Source organism: Nothoprocta perdicaria, unplaced genomic scaffold (genome assembly GCF_003342845.1).
Source record: "Nothoprocta perdicaria isolate Ctin4 unplaced genomic scaffold, notPer1 scaffold_0, whole genome shotgun sequence".
Lineage (NCBI taxonomy): Eukaryota > Metazoa > Chordata > Aves > Tinamiformes > Tinamidae > Nothoprocta > Nothoprocta perdicaria.
This window is the reverse complement of record NW_020454092.1, coordinates 8,201,548-8,216,777: the sequence shown is the minus strand read 5'-3', so window position 1 is coordinate 8,216,777 and position 15,230 is coordinate 8,201,548. Positions and strand designations below refer to the sequence as shown.

Here is a 15,230-nt window from a genome sequence, read left to right as displayed (position 1 = left end):
CAAACCTTGTACTAACACTGGAAGCACCAATATAWCTGTACCAAGCATTGCACAAAATATTGGTTATACATTTTCTGAAGATCACAATCTCTACTGGATTGCCAGCTACCTATGCAGACCACTCAAGAGCTATTTGGATATGGTAAGTACAGATGATAGACCTGATAACAATATCTGGATGAGCCTGAAATTAAATTCCATCTCCATCCAGCTCCACTTTACTTCATTCTGCAGCTTTTTGGAGTCTTTGTGCACAATAATCAACTGGTAAAAGAGCTTGTGTCACAGCTCAGGAGCTTAGAGATAAAAAATGCCTCCTGCCAGAGCTGCATCATTTTTTTAGCTTAAATGGAAATGTGAATTTAAGTCTTATTTCTAAACAATGCAGTCAGAGAGCAAATGGTGGCATGATGAAATAACACGTTATGGTTCAGTCCCTAACTTTATACACATGAGGTTGAGTTACTTCGAGGACCCATATTCAGGCATGTGTAGGCTTTTGAGTTCTCCATTTTCAACTCTAAACTTGGCATAAGGTCATTTAAGTTTGAGGAATGCACGGTGCTGTTGGATTTGCTCTTCTGGAGTGCTGGGTCGCCTCGAGACAGATTCCCACTGTGGAATTTGCATCCTTTACATGGAGTTGGGGGGGTTCTTGTTCCAGCTATTGGGTATTAGACTCCCTGCAAGCCTTTGTGCTTTCAACAGGGCAAACAATAGACCCCTTTTCAGCAGCTTTTCACCACTTCTTTTGGTAGCAAGGCAAGCAAGTATTTGGTTCAACAAGTCAGCCGCACATCGCTATAGACTTCTCTGTTTTCCTGCATAAACCTCAAAAATACACTGAAGGAAGTTTAAATAAGCTCACTTTTACACTAACATAACAGATTCTAAAAACAAAACAAAACCCACAACAACACACACCCTTTAAACCTCAAGATTTCACTGTGATTATTATTTTCAGCTCTCTTGCAACTCTTCCTCCCAAACAAGTGGGTAAAACAGAGACGCTGGCAGAGCCCTCGGTGTGCCTGTAAAATGCAGATTTGTTGGCAACAACCGGCATTCACCACCACRGTGCGTTCCCACAGCTCGGCACAAAGCCCATTTCCAACCTTCGTTCTTGGCCCACCAAGCGGAGAAGTCCCAGCCCCAACCCCTCTGCTACCTGTGCTCAGGGCTGAGGGACGCTGGCAGGCATGGGGAGAGCTGCATTCACTCAAGCAGACCAGTAATTCACGAAAAAGGTTAAAAGAAAAAAAATAAAAACCAGAAAGAACACTTTGCACTTTAATCAGATGCAAGCCAAGTGAACTCAGTAGTATCGTGACATGCCGTAAAAGGAAGCATCCAATGTGTGGCCTCTCTRTCACCAGCACCTGGTGGGACCTGCTGTGAGGCCATCGCACAGCACGGCCCTTGGCTGGGCAGACTCGAATCCGAGCTCCATCACTCAACTGAGGTCTAGGGGAGCTGATGGCACTGGGCACTTGCTGCCTTTGCAAGGGGAGCAGTTCACTGCAACTAGCACAAGGTGCATGCTCTGGGCCTGCGATAAGGCACTGCATGTTTTAATTGGATTGTTTTAATTGACAGCGGGCTTTAGTTTGATCTCTAAATCCTCTAAAAACTTTATGGGACTGTCACTCAATCTCTGCTGCCTTCAGGCCCACAGGAGGTAGACATAAATATTAAGCATTAACACAGTGCTCCATGACTCCTCTTTTCCTTTTCAGACAGAGCATCCCATAAATGTGAATACATTCTGAGAAAGAAAACTCATATTGTTCTGCTCATTATTCAAACGGAAAGAAGAAGAAAAAAAAAGTTCTGCAAGCTGCCACTACCCCATTGGAGGAAACGCCCTGGTGCCTCCCGGGGGGCTGACCACGAGTGAAAGCAGCTCTTGGTCCATCAGGAGACATCTCCAGGCACTGTAGAGCCACAGCACCAAGGGGCCTGCAGCATTCCTGCCCACCGAGAGCCTCTCCTGCTCCCTGCCCTACCAGCCTCCATCCCCACACACCTGCCTCCTGCAGCAAGCCTGAACTCCCCTTACCAAGCCTGAACGCTTTCCTCCTCTGAGGAACAAACCTTCATCTTATCTAGCTGAGCAAATGCTTTGAACTGACATAGGAGGAAGAATCTGCTGGAAAAAGCATGGATCAGAGCTGGGTAGTTTTCATGGGAATTGAGATCCAATTTCACTACTCTCCTGTCTACCTCCAAACTTTCCCATATAAGGTTGTGAAGTTTCTTTTGATTTCATGAATTCCCCTGCTATAAAAGAAAGACAAATAGTAGGGCCCTCTTCCACTGGTCTGATGCAAAATGAACCAAGACACCATTAAAAGTGTTCCCTTGACTTAAAAAATTCTATCACAGATACCCAAGAGTAATCTATCATCTCTAAAACAGAAAGCCAACTATGGTCTTAGCTACACAAACATAAATACAACAATATGCCAGAGTGCTTTTCCAGTTTATATGTTTCTTCTGATAACTTTGTTTGTCCAGGTAACTCAAGCTGTTCTCAAATTGCTTGACTTCAGCACATCAGTTTGCATCTGGAGAAACGACTCCCACCACATCGATGGCCAGGCTTTTGACTCCCTAGTTGCCCTAAAGACACAGCTGAAAAAACATGCATACACCAACCCTACTCTCAAATAACCAAAGCAAATAGATTTTTAAAACATTGACCTTTCTAGCCTGATTACCTATTAGAATCTAGTTTTCATAGTGTTTTTCAAATGCTTTCTTCAACCTCTCTAGTTAATATCCGAATTAAGCGGAGTGCTAGAGCTGCCACACTTGTCCTGGAACCTGACATTTTAAAGACATGATAACAGAAGTCTTTTGGTAAAGCTTTCAGGATTCTGGGAAGCTGTAAAATCTGATTCCTATTTAAAACAGTGACTAAGACTCTTAGGAATCCAGCTCCCAAAGTCACAGAGGTAGTTTTGAATGTGTTACCCTTTTAAAGTAATTACGCTATCAAAGTTCCAGTGAAAAACTGATGAGCGTTACTAATACATGCCGATGAGTGAGCTCCTAAAGGAGAGACCTTCTTCCTTTATTTACACTCCAGTAAATCAGAAAGCACTCCAGGACTTRCACTCCAGGACTTACACTCCAGGACTTACTTACACCTACAAGCACTGACCCCAGGAAACACTTGGCCAGGTTAAAGCACGCCCCAGGGAGCAGGTGGATGGTGAACCGGCTGTCAGCACAGTCACCGTGGGGGCTGATGCAGTTCTTCTTGTTTTCACCTTAGATGATGAAAACTTGGATTAACTTCTTGGTCTTCAGTCACTACATGCTGCACCATTTTTGATCACTCCTTATCACCACCAATAGCTCTCRATAAGGCCTCAATCACACTCATCACTAAACCAAGAACAAGGCAGATGTGATCAGGAGAAGGTAGGGGAAAGAACARAAACAAAGTACATTAAGAGCAAAACAGCTGGAGGCATTTCCCCCCCACACTTCCCTCATTTTTGGGAAAATACATGCATTTTTCCCTCCATGAATTATGGCACCATTTTCTAAGGCCCTATGAATGGGCCACCAACTTACTACACCAGGTAAGTTTATCATGTTAATATGGGAAACAACTACYGTACATTTAGAATTGAAGCTTTGTATGAAACTATCTGAAAGGAATTTGCARCAATAAAAAAGGCTTAGGCAAAGCAGAAGGTTGAGAGGGATTGAGAAAAATAAGAGAGTATGGATAAGAGAATAAATTATTTCTAACCATACTGCATACAGTTCCATATTTGTTTCCAAAGCAGACCTTCAGAAAAAGGCTCAACACTCAGGACATGCAAGGCAGGACATGGTGTTACCAGGGGACAGGAGGAGGGGGTCTGCACACGTCAAGTAGTTCTTCATAAGATTAGAAAGATGTTCAAGCCTAATCTCAAGACCATGAGCTGGGATCAATAGCAAACCAACTCCCAGAGGTAAATGCAAATAAGGAAAGTTAGCATTTAACCAAACATTACAAGAAACCTCACTTGTATAAGGGCTGAGCAATTCAGTGGACCATTTCTGGTCATTCCTCAGGCACAGGACAGACATAGCTGAAGGATGAATCAATCCCAAAGTACCTCAAATACCTAAGACATCGCAGCATTTTACTATATTTATGCTCTCGGCACCTCCCCCATGAAGAAGAAGCTTTTATTACCCTATTTCAGAGAGAAGAAAAGCTCATTCAATAAGAGGCAGATTCACTGTTAGGTAGAGGAGTTGCTGATTTCGGCCAGCCTGTGACAGAGGAGATATTTGGAGACAAGTTTTCACATCTTCAGCCAGCCCTGGCTGCTCTCTGCTCTAAACATCTGTGCAGCACTTGCCACCAATTACCAAAGAACTAGCATCTGAAGCAGGAAGGGTCAGTAATAGATGCTAGAGCACACTACTACAAAATAACCTCCCCCAAACCTTCCCCCACCTCTTCCCTCAATCTTTACTTCGGCAGATATTAGTTTTATTTATCTGCAGTTATTTCATCATCTAGCAGCAGTCAGTTTGCCACATCTCTGTGCAGATTTCCATATGTATTACTCCCTCACTGACATTTTCTCATATATACATGCCTGGATCAGCAATTGCTCCACTAAGTTCTCAAATAGAGAATGCGAGTCATATATCTCAAAAAGAAGCATGCCAAGAAACCCAGCACCTGACACTACAGCTGTTCTTTATCCTCTCTTTGCTCAGAAAGAGCCAATCATGGCTTACTGCAGATTATTATTAAAAGTTTATGGATTTGCTCTGCATGTACATTAGATGTAAACCATCACTACGTATCCCGCTGGTGTGTTGGCTGCTTACCTCTCAATACTTGGTATTCCCTGTGGAAAACAAATACAGGCATTGATGCTCTAGTAGCAGAGGTCAACCATATTCCCCCCTYCTCACCAAGGACCTTTTCTGTCAAGTCTCTTCTATGGACAACAATAGCAGAAAGAAGCTGCAGCTCCATGAAGGAGGGGACCAACGTTCCTCCCATCTGCCAGTCCCACGCACGTTCTGCTGCCACTTGGACTGGATCCTCTCRAGCCCTTCTGCTCTGTATGTCACGAAATTTGGGAGCCTCATACACCAAGAATATCATTGCTCTTTGAACAGTCGCTTTCAAGTATGTTTCTGCATCTTCTCAGACTATTTCTCTTCCACAGTCTTGTTTRCAGCACTGCCTTGGAAGCCTGAAAATGAAGTCTGTATGTCCCCTATTGAATCTGTCCCTTCAGCCCTAATATACTCAGTTATGACAGTAAAGCAAACACCAGTCTCTCATGCCTCTGTTACTGCAGATACACGTTAATATTCTCCACTTCATAGGAACAGCCTCGAGCCCTCTCTGCACTGAGGGCTGCCTATACCCATGCTAAAGTATGTTTCTTTCCTCCTACATACAATCAACACARGCAAGAGGGAAAAAAGGGATATACAGTCACATGGAAGATGGAAGGCTGAGGTAGCACCAAGGGCAGCCTCACACTGCACCAAAGCTCCACAGAAGCTGCACAGACCGAGGAAGGCAGAAGTAAGGACTCACCAGAACCAACAGCTTTGCAATAGCAGCAGAAAGCCAACAAGAAAACCCAGGGGAGAAAGCTAGACTGGCCCAGCTGATGTCTGGATTCCAAAACTTTCACTGATCCTGTTCACGGTTACCCAGGAGCGCTAAGGAACCCTTGGCACGTTATCAGCTCTGATAACAACTCACCATATTTGTTTTCCCTATATTTACTTGTCCTCATACATACTTTGCCAATGACAAAGTCAGCTCCAGTATGGGACTTGCCCTCTCCCTCCTCTGTCCTGTCCCCAAAAGCCAGCAGGTCTTTCTCAGTATCAATAATCATGTGGGGAGAATGAATGCAGCAGTCCTCCAACTGCTGGATTATTCCCTTCTTTAACTGCTGGATTATTCAGTTTTATCCCTTCCTTTTATTAACCTCAGTGCAAGTTTAAGAGGAAAACCCCAAACCAATCCCCTTTGTAACTCCCCCCCCAATGAAAAAGGCAAGCTTTATTTCTCTCATTCCTAGTTCCTCTAAGAAAAAAAAAAAAGAATCTTAAGTTCGTGAAAACACCCACCAAAACTCTAACAGAAAGAAGTTGCCTTTCACATCAATTCTGAAAGTAGGTGCTGGGCCACCTTCACCCCATTGTCACTCCTCTAATTCAGCAGTGACACGAGCAGGGAGTTGGGTCCTCAGCACCCCAGGCTACTCATTGCATTGGGCAAGGGATCTGCTGGGAGGGCAAAGCAAAACCCAAGGAAAGTCAAACACGTTGACTCAGAGCTCTAGGACAAAGAATTTCCATTTCCTATGGACTATTAGCGCTACTCTCTGAAGAGACAGAAGTGGTTTTGTATTTTGATTCTTGTGTATCACAATTCATCYGTATTCACTGACAGAAAGCCCATCTCTGGAAGGGTGTCCGTGGTTATGCTATCTTTATTTTTTATAGACTAATACTTCATCATTTTCTTATTTTACCTTTGTCTTTTCTTACCTCCCCTTAAAATTATTTCATATGGGGAAAAACTAGGAAAACCTCATTTTGTGATAGTCCTCAGGGCAACAGGGAAGCAACTTCCACAAAAAAAATGACAGCTGACCCATGCAGTCCTAGACCTTTGAAATGGCCTCTCCCCAAGTGCAGGAAGGACCTACTAACCCAGTAACTTCATAACAGGAATACAGAAAGGCCATTGGCACACAGGTATGACTACCAAAAGCTGGTACATGTGTTGTTAGCACTATCATAYGAACAGTTTCCACATGAGGCATAAACAGATTTTTCTCGACAGTAACCTGCACGCCTTCCAGCCCGTCACTAGAATCCTAACTTCAGACAACTCACRCACTAACTCAGACGGTGAGAGCTCAGGTTTTCATACGTTTATAACAYAAGGCAACCAAACCAGAACACGGCCAGTAGATCTGTGCTGAACGGCGCTGCAATCGCCTGCACCAGGGGAGGGTCTCACGGGGGCCCGACTGCCCTGTGGGTTTTAGCTCCCTTAACAAAGCCCGGCCCCTAGCCCAAACTGCCCAAAACAAAGTCCAGATGAACAGGGAGAGTTACTCTGCCAGCACCAGACCGCCAACATACACAATGCTGAAAGATGCTGAAGCTGGTCCAGGCGGGGTCTAACTCCTYAACTTTCAGCCCATTTAGTCTTATGCATCTTTGATCTGCCTGCCTGGGAAGCAGGGACCTTCAAGCCCTGGTTCCAGAGTTCTGGAGCCATGGAGGAAGTAAGGAAAAAAAGTTGCAGCTTTTCTTTCTCACCACCAGTAATCCTAGGCACAAAAGATGAAAACTCCCAGTCCTTCAGCTGTACTTTACTTGCCCCGTAAAGTTTTTCCTCAAAGTAAAGRGGGGAAAAGAAAAGACCTCCTCTGTGCTCCTTTACAACGAAGACAGCATCGCTTCTTTAGAAAGTTTAGCAAACCAACAAATGAAACRTCAAAAGAATCTGGAAGTTTTTCTGAAAAGTAACGAGCAGTCCAAAACAGGCTCTGCCACATGATGGGAAACCTGGCGACTCAAAGAGCAGTACGTGAAGGCGGTGGCAGCGCTTGCTGGGCATCCCAACGCGCTGCGGGGGGAAAAACAGAGCAAACTCCAACCCAAAGTGTCCCAACATCTCTCCTCACGCAGCACAGCTCAGAGACCCCCCAGACCCCACACGCAACCCGCAGCAGCCCAGCCTTTTACGAGCTATTTTTAAGCGTTTCCCAGAGAAATAAAGAACGACCCTGTCCCGCCCCGTCCCGCGCCCCCGGTACCATTGGCGGAGCGAGGCTGCCAGCGCTGCCGGGTCGCTGCCGCTTGCTCCGGGCTCCAGCGCTGCGGGCCGGGGCGCCGGGGCCCGGGAGCTGCTCCAGGCGCGGGGCGGCTCATGGCCCGCGGGGGCCCCGCATCCCGGCGGCGACGCTGCGGGAGGAGGGAGCGAGAGGCCGCGCGCTCAGGGACGGGCTCCTGGGCTGGAGCCGCGCGGCCCGTCCCTGCGAGCGCATCGCGGAGCCCCCAGCGCCGGGGTTCCCCGCGGAGCCACCGGCCCCACCGCGCTTCTGAGGGGCCGTAAGAACAGAGAGAAGAGGGGAAAAAACAGAGAGAAAGAGAGAGAGAGAGAGAGAAACAGCCGCTTTGCCCTCCCTTGATAATTGCCACAAGCCAACCCAGAGCGGACAGACAGCCCAAGCCAGCGCAGGAGCGCCCGCCCGCCGAGCCTCACCGGGGCCGCGCGCCCCGCACGCAGCGCAGCGCGCCCGAGCCGCCCGCGATGGGCAGAGCGGAGCGGAGCGCAGCCGAGCGGAGCGGAGCAGGGCCGGGCCGGGCCGGGCAGCGCCGCCCGCCCCCGGCGCGGGAGGGAGGGAGGGAGGGAGGGAAGGAGGGAGGGAGCGCGCGCGCGAAGGCGGCAGCGCGGCCCGCCCGCCCTTATAGCGCCGCGGCGCCTGCTATAAATAGCCGGGCCCGGCGCAGGGGGCGGCGCTGCCCGCGGCCAGGAGCGGCCCGCAGCCGCGGGGCGCTGCGCGGGGGGCGGTTCCTGCTTGGTTTTTCTTCTATTTTTATTTTTTTCCTCCCTGTCGGAGGGCACCGGGCGCCCRGCGGCCCCAACCCCCGCCCGGGCAATGGGCCCGTCCGCGGCGCGGCCCGCAGGAGGAGCGGGGMCGGGGGCCGGGCACCCCCCGCCTCCCCGCGGGCGGCCGCGCCGGGACCGGCCCCGCTCGCGTGCACGGGACCAGCCGGGACCGCGCGCGGAACCGGGGCCGCTCCGGGCAGCTCTCGACTTAAGCCCACGCATATATATATGCATATATATTTATATTTGTATTTATATGTGCACACATMTGTGTGCACATACACACTCATCTTGGCTATACAGCTGCCTTATCAAGTTTCATCACACCRAGTTTACATTTAATGCACTGGGGTTACTGCAGGCGAGACATCAGGGAGCAGACGGGCCCGTGTTTAGTTCTTGGGGCCCTTCCTGGCTCTGGGAAGGCCTGGGCGCCCTGCCTGCAGCCTTCACCTCCTGCCAGGGTGCAGGGCCCTGCCCCTCTGCCCTTGCAGCACCTGGGCACAGTCCTGCAGGGAGCTGGGGCTGCATCCTGCGTGCAGGGCATGCAGCAGTACCTGGCTGGGTCACGGCCCTTCACCAGGCTGCCTTGCAGAGCGGATTTGGTACCTGGATTGGTTATTACAATAAATCCACCTCGCCAGCTCCCCTGGCCTTTGCCAGGTCAGCACTGCTCGCGCGGCTGCACTACTTGGAAACATCCGCCCGAGGCAGTCGCACCCTGTGCCGCATCCTGCGTGTTCGCATGGCGAGAGCCACCACAGACTTCACCACAGCGGCCAAAAGGCAGGCGCAGAAACCAGCTGCCATTGCACAAACAAGAAACTCCTGTCTCCACAGAGCAGTCTGCATTGCTCCACAAGTGCCAGAGATGGGCGAGGGGACACACAGCAGCAAGTGCTCGGAGCCGGGCCACCCAGGGCCGGCACGGCATGCACAGCAAATGAGACCCGTCCAGCACCTCATCCTCGCCAGGGATCAGCTGGGCAAGTAGACAAGGCCCAAAGACCAAGCTCCTCAAACGAGGACCTCTCATAACAAGTGAGCTGTGCAGGCCTCCATCTCATCGAGAAGGGGTCTAAGCTAATACCAGCTATTTTACATTTGTTATGAGCTTGCAGTACCACCATGCACATGTACTGCAGATGAGCTGGCTTTAGGCAGCTGTAAAGGCTTCACAAATCCCACTCAGTCTCAAGACTCTGCTAACAAGCCAAGAACCATCCCTCATGCTGCTCTAAAGTGGGAGGACTGAGCTCATTCACATGTATCTATGGCTTGGTTTGCAAGACAAGCCTTGGTCAACACAAGTCACGGGTTCGCACGTGTATGTGATGCCATCACAAACACAGCTCCCCTGCCATCTGCATGTTCTCTTTGCCGACCAAAGCTTGGCTGGCGAGGGCATGGAGCTGCGCAGCTCCCAGCAATCCCACCCTCTGCTCTCAGCCCCGTGCACCGTGAGCAAGATGTGGACACTGGCAAAGCTACCAAGTGCCATGTGCCCCACGCTGGAGGGAGGGAAATGCTCTAAGTGCTGACAGCCTGACACCTTGTAGGCTGCGGATTTCAAGTCCTTGATCTCTAAATCTGAGCATTGGGCTTGGCACTGGGGCATCTKAAATAGACTCCTTATTCAGAGCAGGCAGATTTCCCTTCTGCAAAGACAGTTTTATTTCCCAATCAGAACTAGTCCAATATTCAGACATCCGTGCCTGAAAACCTTTGACCTTGATTTCACACCTACGTCAGTAATGTCTGAAAGAAAAYCCCCTGTTCTAGCTCCTGCATTTCAGCCTGAGGTCTCCTGCATAGCCTTGATTCTCAATAGTCTTCCTGCCCATATGAAATACTGAAATTACATAAAGGGGAAAAGAAAAAAAGTCCCTTTTCAACTTCTTTTGATTCTTGCCAGTATCAGGAGCAACATTGCACTTCTTAGAGTGTGCATTAGTTAACAATATAGTTAAAGGGGAATTGCTCCCATGGTGGACAGCTTGCACAGTATGACTCCTATTTAAAGGCCTTTCTGGATCTTGTCAAGACACCCCAGCGAGCCCACAAGCCAAACTCCAGTTTCTGGTTGCTGACGGACACATTGCCATGAAGAACTCCCCTTCCTCAGCCTTCCCTTTGGAGGCCCCGAGTGCAGCATGGGCAAAACTGCAAGCTGCAGAACTGAACTGCCCCGAGCAGCTCTCGCCGCAGGCTGGAGGGGCAGAGCCCTGTGGCCTCACCGTTGGTACTGAGGTTGGAGAAGGGCACAGGGAGACCACAGCCTGAGCCCTGCGCACAGCTCCATCTCAAGTAGCAAAACAGGTGATTGCAAAATAACTCCTATGAGGTGCTAAATGTCTCCAAATTTGCATGAAAGCAACTATACCCTTGCATTGCAACTCTGGTCAGTAAAGACAGAAGATCACTCCTTCAGGCTACAGCTGTATCAGTGTGCATCTACAGACTGGAAAAAGGAAACTGTATTTTTAAAAAAGAAAAAAAGAAACAGCCTTAAGCAGCCAAGATTTACTTCACTCAGTTTCTGCATAGCTCTWTGTAAACGGCTACAAAGCTGCCAGGCAGCAGAGGACATCTAGTGATGCACAGGTGCAACTACACAGACCTACAGCAGCTCACGTGCAGCTCAAGACTTGGTACAGCGTGGTCATAACGCTGCAGAAGCCCTGTATCAAGCTAACCAAGCAGGACTGTCTATTAACAGACCACAAAGGGGAAAAAGAGAAGATTTTGTGTGTGTGTAGGCATATAAACATTATTTTGTATGTATAAAATATACAGAGAAGGCATAGGCAGAAAACTCTGGGTGGACGCTACAGCTGCCTTTTAAGAGGCACAACGCAGAGAAGCGCAGTGCTTTTATTTCTAAAGCAAAGACCCTGCAAGCAGGGATACAGAGATTAAAATCAGTAGCCTTCTTAGGGCTGTTATCTCCATTTGCCTTTCATCTGACTCACCCTGAGCACACTCTGCAAACATCTGCCTCAAGATCAGAAAAATTATTTTCCCCAAGATATGTATTTTTTCCCTCCCCCGTACCATTTTGCAGTCTGCAGCTCTTTGTTTAGGGTAGGATATTTAGACTGGTTCCCCTCTTCATTTGTAATAGGGGATTCTCCAGAAATATTTTTCCATATGTATTCCAAGACCCGGGATGAGAAATTTGACTGTGAAACAAAGTGACTACAAATTTGGTTCACAGAAAGACAAGAGACCAGCAAAGCTTTATAGAAGAACATGCTTCCTTAAGGAAGCGGATCTTCATTTCATCCTGTGCTTCCTTTGACAGGAATTACATTAAGATCATTAATGTAGAGAATATCGCAGTTGAGGCCTCATCACCTTGCACTTACTTACAGATGCACTCCAAGTGTTCAGGGAAGGCCTTACTAGAAGCAAAGATATACAAGAGAAGGAAATTTCTACAGGCCAGGTTAGATCCTTGGAAGTAGCTCTGCAAACCTGCAGGAGGCAACAGTTTCCAGTTGATCTTAGCTGGCTGCAGCTTAACAAACAGGCTGATACAGATGCTGAACATACCTTGCTTTTGGATGAAGGCAGCAGACAAAGACCAGGGATAAAATCTGTCCAGTGTGACTGCAGAGTGACCCACAGTGTGGGAATGACAAGACTTTCCTCCAGAGTAACTCTTCAGGGCTGAATTGTACATTGAATGCCTGGTCCCGGAAAATCTTGGAGAAAGAACTGGTTATTTGGTGCATTTTGCTAACTTGGAACGTAGAGGATGCTGCTGCAAGGCCACAAAGACAGGGGTTACAAAGCAGAGGAAAAGGCTATACTAGCCAAGACAGCACTGCCATAGCTCTTGGCTCTCACACCCTTCATGCGTTTGCTTTATTTATCAATGGCCTCTAGATTTAGCAACCATAGGAGCGGAGCGCGGAGCAACCCCGGCTCCTGCTCACCCAGGGGCTCCCTGGGGAGCTGCCAGAGGCTGGTGCCACTTCGGGAGCTGCAATAGCCGCTCGGAGGAGGCATCCCTCCAGCACCCAGGGCTCTGTAGCAAGGAGGCTGAATCTTACCCAATTCCCCAGCGCCGAACGGCTCTGAGCATCCGTGCAATAAAGCAAAAGCTGGCAGAGCGCAGGCTGTCTGCGGCAGGCAGGGAGGCTGCTCGAGGCACGTCCAGATCTTCATGGGAGCAGCAGCAGAGGGCACTTCAGGGGCTGAAAGCTGCCCGTGCCGAGCAGGGAAGGCACCACGCAGCTGCCTCATTCCTGGAAAGCCGCAAATTAATGTACGAASGGAGTTTGAAGGCAGAGGAGATGAGGAAATCAGTGACCCAGACAGAAGGGGAGATAATGCCAGATGAAGCCTGATGACGACATTTCCAGGCAATTTGTTCACACTGCTGGGTGAGCTACTTGTGGAGAGATGGAGCAGATTAAAGATGACTGCATATACTTTGCCCAAGAGCAAGACTGAGAGAGTCGCAGTTGCAAGGGCCTGTGTGGCTGTGCTGCTTCCATGTCAAAATGTTAATAACCATTTCTCTTAACTACCAAAGCATTAGCTCCAGCTGACTTTACCATTTCTGCAAGTAAGAGGCAATTACTTCCCCTCTTAGGGATTTTGAGCAAGATAGGATGCTACAGTCACTTACATGCTCACTCACAGAAATATTCTTATGATAAAAGGAAGCTTTCACAGGATTTTTTGAACCTGAAGGGACACTTGTCAATCACAGCATTAACAAAATTTAGCTATGAAAAAAGCTTTTTTCAAAGAAATACTCTAATTGCCATTTTCCTGGCAAGAGAATGACAAGGGCTTCTTGCACAGTGCAGGCAATCCAAAAGCAATCGTGGTGCCCTAATGGTGAGAAACCTCACATCAAACCAGAAGCAAAACTAGCTGATMTAACTGAACTTCAGGTTTCTGCTCAGTCACTTGCCACGCACAAGAGCTAAGGCAACAGGCTGACACACAGGAGAGAAAGGTGGACTACACTCTGGCTGCACACGATGTAACATCAGCATGGGAAGTGGGATTTTTATTAACATTATTTGTTTGAGTGATCTCAATTACACACAGACAAGAGAGCTCATCTTCTTTGGGAAGGTCAATTCAAGCACTAGATGCAAGATGCAGCACCAAGACACGCTACAGTGCTCTGTGACAGCCTGCAGCTCCAGATACCAGCCAGGAGCACACACTGGGACATACTACACAGGTAGAGCTGAAGCCCCTGCCTTGGCTACAGYGCTGGCCTCATTCTGCTCATCTCCAACCCCTCCCTCAAAGCCGCCTTCTTCCCGAGGCTCCTTCCAACCCTTTTASCCAGTGGCCTTTCTTGCACACCTGCTTGGCTGCTTTGATGTGAAACTAGGAGAGAATATCCCCCAAGAGACAAGGCAAGACCTGTGGTCTGGGGGGGAAAGACACAAAACTGGGATTTCCCAGATATTTGCCTTTTCATCCAGAGCTTATTCCTGATTCTGCTGCAAATGCACTTCAATCCTGTGTGCATTAAACCTCAGGCTGAAGGGACTGTCTGCCCAAATGCTCCAGAAGCGTCAGGACTAGCGTGCCCCACACCACCATTTACTAATGGCAATACCTTAATAAAGCAGCTGAGGCTGTTATGGCTGTCAAAAACACACTGGGTCRGGGACTCTGTGCTTTACTTGGCTGTACTTGCCCATATACTGAGCAGAATGCCATAAACAGAGCTATAAATACTTCCGTGCCCACAGCGTGCTGGAGGTCAGAGCAGATGAGCAYAGCAGTTCCTTCTGGCTTTAAAAATAATCTATGAACCAATGCATTCACTGCAGGCTGAGTGTTCCTGGAACAAGGTTGGCTTCAAACTGCAAAACACTGACATTTGTGGCAAGAGCYTTGCTGAGAACCAGGTAAACAGTTGTGAGAAGCACAGAAGGGGAGATGGAAGAGTCAGGTCTGAAACTTCTCTCTCTCTAGATGTGATGCAGCATAACACCAGATGCCAAGCCTGGAAATACCTGTTGATTTGGGGAAGTATTTATAACCCTGTGAATGGCACGTACTGGTCAGGCTGCAYCCCAGAGCTCTCTGCCGCCTCTTGACCTCCTTTCTCTTCAGGAGGAACTCTATGTGCACATAACTGGGGGAGCAGGATAGCTCAGAGGAGTGGGATAGCTAAGTGGAGATGGAAACACAAACCTCAGCTGTAGACAGGGCAGTACCTCCAGCTATCCCACAGGTCCAGAGGATGCACTAGAAGGGGCAGGTTGCATCCTTCTCAGCACCCACAGGAGCAAAGCTCTGCAAACTCATTACAGTCCAGATGAATCTTGGATCCAAGCACTTACCAGAATTGCACAGTGGCAGAATCCTGCTTTAGATTAATCCAGCCTTAGCCACACTTGTATACTAAGGTCAAGCCTATCCACAGTCTGCATGGGAAAGTCCTATAGATGATACACCAAAAATCAATGCACCCTGTGAACCTGGCCCGGATAGCCCATCCAAGGAGACACTTCTCTAGTCGCCAAAGAATAGATTTATGTGAGAAAAAAATAGTCTCCATTTTTCTGGGCCAATGACTATAGTAGCTAACTTGTGTTTTTTTTTTTTTTTTTTTTTT

At 48.5% G+C, this 15,230-nt stretch overlaps 1 protein-coding gene across 3 annotated transcripts in view; it reads right to left on the bottom strand.

The window, feature by feature from the left end:
• The window catches only part of MRAS (muscle RAS oncogene homolog), a 269,308-nt gene that overhangs the window by 27,107 nt on the left and 226,971 nt on the right, over nucleotides 1-15,230 (bottom strand). The window contains exon 1 of one of the 3 annotated variants that reach the window (XM_026053934.1): nucleotides 7,830-7,880. The exons of 1 other annotated variant lie outside the window; for it this stretch is intronic. The gene's annotated coding sequence lies outside the window, so the exon portion shown is untranslated. Of the gene's footprint in view, nucleotides 1-7,829; nucleotides 7,881-15,230 lie in introns of those variants that run through there. One more of the 3 variants, XM_026053942.1, reaches the window with a different exon arrangement.